General features: G+C 32.0%; 1 long non-coding RNA gene across 1 annotated transcript; it reads right to left on the reverse strand.

Annotated features, from left to right (window-relative positions):
• Window positions 1–719: 719 nt before the first annotated feature.
• LOC138703356 (uncharacterized) lies at window positions 720–4,110 on the reverse strand. The gene is made up of 4 exons (XR_011333129.1): window positions 3,867–4,110; window positions 2,522–3,009; window positions 1,725–1,787; window positions 720–1,157 (listed from the first exon to the last, which is right to left on the reverse strand). It is a non-coding gene; the product is annotated as an uncharacterized lncRNA (long non-coding RNA).
• Window positions 4,111–4,345: the final 235 nt, after the last annotated feature.

The following is a 4,345-nucleotide window of genomic DNA, read 5'->3' on the forward strand; positions in this document are numbered from 1 at the left end:
CTAATCAGACTTAAGATATGCTTGCTATATATTATTATTTAACAAACTGTAACAGTTTATTGAATTTTAGACTTGACAGTTTTTCTTCATTTCCTGAAAGTTTTGGAATTGGCATTTATGTTTTGCAAGGGAGCTGTTTCATTCACGCTAGGCCTAGTGATTCATGTATGCAAACATATTCATATCGTTACTTTTTAAATATATTTTATTGCTTGGATCCCTCACAGTGATCTCTTAACAGGCTAAGATGATTCAAACACAAAGGTTTGATAAATACATTTTAAAAATTATGACCAGGTACTGAGCACGTGTAGGCTATTTAAAACAGTAAAAATGCACTGTATCTGCAATTCAAATTTATTTTACATAAGCAAAATATGGTAAAACAATATTTTTCAAGAGGCACATTAATTGAAGCGTCGGCTGGAACAACGTTATAAGTTATATTTGGTAAAATTTACAGAAGCTGCAAAAATGTGTATGCGTACAACTTTGTTCTTATGAGGGTAGCAAACTTTTGAGTGGACAAATTTCACGTACTGCATTGATGGACAGTTGCAAGCCAAGGAGTATAGCAAGGTAACATGACATACAACATTATTACACGGAAACACACCGAATGAAAATTTTGTAACTTACAACGTTGTTCCAGCTGACGCTTCAATTGTATTCAGATACTCTGTGAATATGTACTTAAAACAAGAGAGATGCACTATAGCTGCAATTAAATTTAAAATTTATTTATTTATTTTGTGTGAACAAAACACGACATTTTTCAGGAGACACAATAAGCATAATCATTTATTACATCCACTGTCTCATTATATATGCTATGGTACATGTCATATTTACAAATTAATAATATACAGACTAATACATAAGAGTACATAGTAACTGTAATTAAACACAACACAAATACATATGCAAATACACAAAACTTGGAAAACTGTGGCAGAGCGAACTTCAGCTATAAGCCCCATTTGTTAGAGATCTGCACGGGCCATAATTCTTACGCCCGGCCCATCTCGGTCTGATCTGAACCAGACCCGAACCCAACCAGAAACCTTAGATTAGCTTATAATTATCACCTGACTCGAACCTAATCCTGAAGACTAGCAGATAAAGCAGAGGCCAGAGACCACAGGGATCAAGAACAGCTGCAAGAGATTATCACTCCATTAGAAGGATGAGAAGAAGTAATCTCCCATTCATCCAGGTCAAACAAATCTGGTCAACAAAATTAAACATATTTTTTGTTAAAACATAAAGATTATTGTAGTATTTATTTTCTGCCACTAATTGCAAATGTCCTTGTAGATGGACCACCCATTAAAGAGGAGGAAAAAGTAATGTAAAAACTCCAAATGTTACTTTTGATATTCCAAACATGAGGGGACATGACTTACTTTTATTTCAAATCATTCTTTGTTATAATGTTAGCATCCAACTTTCAACTAATGTATTTTTTAAAGAAATCACTGTACTGAAGTTCATGCATTTCTAACATCTCAAGTATAATTAAGTCAACATTAAATTCCTCAGAGGCTTGCTTTTTTTTTTTTTTTTTTTTTTTTTTAAGCATCCTTGGAGTATAACTCGATCAGCTATTATCCCATTATCAGCTGAAATATTTAAGAGAGGGATATATGCTTATATTCAGACCTTTCTGGGTTTAGCCTACACTACCTACACTGAATAAACCAGTAATTTCACTTAAAACTTACTTTCAATTACACTGTGTAGACACCCGTACAGTAGAAGACCTTCATCTGCTGCACCAGCTGACTCTGTAATATTTTAAGAGTGGAATTAATTCTTAAGATATTTAATTCTGGAGAAAGATTATGTTTTATCATAAATGTGTAGACACTTCAAAGTCAGTAGCTGTAACAGTATTGTATTTTCTAACGTGCTATTAATCCAAACTCATTTTTAACAACAAGAAAGTGAAGCTGCAATAAAAAAGAGAGAGAAAAAACCAAGCAAATAGTTCTATTGCAAATAGAGTGTAGTCAGTTTCTGTTTTACCTTATTAAAAGATATTTTTCAGTTTTTCTGTACACAAGAAATCATTCACAAGTTTCAAAGTGAGAATCCTCACGGTAAAATTGAAATACAACTTAACATAATGTGGCCTAATCTGATTACAAACCCATTACAGAGAAATCTCAAAATAAATTCTTCAGTTTAGTGTACTCTCTATTTTTAGGCCTACATTTATAAATTTCAAATTCCCACTCAAATCCCACATAATATTATAACACAATGATGTTTAGTTTTTATGACATCCATTTCTTGTGACCATTTCATCATTATGTACAATTTATATTTTAACATTTTTTTTTAACTTCTGCATATAATTTATCTACTGCTTGCTGCAGAGTTCATATAGTATGTGTGTTAGTTTTATTTTCAACATGTTGGCTGAAAATGTATTTACATGTTACAACTATTTCAGATTGGAAAAGTAAGCATCATGCGTAGAATGTGAAAGAACGTTTTGTAGTATTAATCAAATTACCTGGAGATATTGTTGGGATGTCCAGTTTCACTTCAAAAACTAAAGAATTGCACTGTGAACCTGAATGGTACTGTAAATAAAAAAGAAATAATAGTATTATAATGTAATACCGACATTAAATTAAATTTGTATAACAATTTTCAAGAATCTAAATAAAAAAAATTCAAACTTGTGTTATACAATTTCCTCTGCTTATTATTTAATAATTGTATAACTTAACATATAAGTGAACTTATGCATTGAATATGAATCAAAATCACTGAGAAATCACTCAATTGATAGAATTAAATCACTTATCTTGGCTAAGTTTGGATTTGGTTTTGCTTCAGTTGGAGGGGCTCCAATTGTTTGTAGCCTGCATTGTCTCTCTGCAGCAACAATTTTCTTTGTGTTCTTTTCCAAGAATTCAAATTTGCTTCTCAGCTGTTTTCAGGTCCTTGTATTTGTGCTGATGTTACTATATTCTTCCCATGCTTCATTCTATATTACTAAAAAGGAAGTAAAACTAGGTTAATTCCATATGCAACCTACAACATTAGAAAATATACTACTGTATTTCTCTTTTTCCCTTATCTAAGTTTCTATACCTAAATAAGCAAAAGCTTTTAATGGACGGTTGTCAGTACAATATCAAACATATGACTATACTGTACATAGAAACTTCGGAAAAAACTTAATATATGCTGTTTCTGTGTTATTTTACGAGGTGTTGAATGTGCATTACAGTGAGTGATTATAGTCTAACTGGTAGCAGCAACTGATATTGCATTTTAGTGGAAACGTCTCTCCACCTCATGCTGTTCTTTTAAAAAATAATGTTAGGCCCTATCTGTGATCGAATGGCATTATAGGCCTAATACAAAATATCCGCCCATTTACTAACAGTAAAATACGTAGGCCTAACATACTGAAATATTGGTAATTTGCTAGGAACAGTGTACCTTGCTGTACTAATGTTGGTTAGATATCCCAGGCCAAAGACATCATTCATTATTATCAGTATCAGTGAACTTTTCTTTTTAAACGAGTTATTGTGCCTTCGACCCATGATTTGAAGCCATGAAGTACACTATTTCTAAATAATTACCGAAATAGGCCCTATTCACTAATAATGTAGGCTATACAACAAACTGAAAGCACACTTAATATTAATTACAATACAAAAATAATTGCCACCTACACTTCTTGTGCAGTTACACATGAATAAAACAATGATTATGGAGAAAAACGCACTTTTGCTGGAACCCGCACCCGTCCTCTTTAGGCCTACTAATTAAAATCAAAATACTATCATATGGTAGGAATTATTACTATTCGAAAAGAAACATAACCTTTAAAATCTTACCTTTTGCTTCCATGTAAAGTTTCTTCATACAGTATGTGTAATTTTCTGTTCTTCACTCTGTTATTTTCTTGGCTGGAGCTTCAGTATTATAATAAATAATAACAATAATGCTTACAATAAAACCTCAAAATAAATAGTACCATATAAACACGGAACATAAACATGAAATACGCGGGGAAAGGTATACCAACGCAATAAATTTCACTACATTTTCAGTAACTTCATTGCCAACGTAATAAAAATGTTACTATATATTCCGGATAACAATCCTGCAGTTAAAATCCGCTGGTAGTACAGAATAAAATATTTAACTTCCAGATTGCTAAACTGGAGTATACGAATCTGGAGCTTTAACAGGCGATCGTAGTACAGGCCCTAAGTGAAATAAATATGCGATAATCAGTATAGACTTGTTGTTAAGTTTTAGAGAATCAAAAATAAATTATATTACCGGTACTTTTAGACCACAGGACATAGGT

The sequence above is a fragment of the Periplaneta americana genome, chromosome 7, assembly GCF_040183065.1.
Source record: "Periplaneta americana isolate PAMFEO1 chromosome 7, P.americana_PAMFEO1_priV1, whole genome shotgun sequence".
NCBI lineage: Eukaryota > Metazoa > Arthropoda > Insecta > Blattodea > Blattidae > Periplaneta > Periplaneta americana.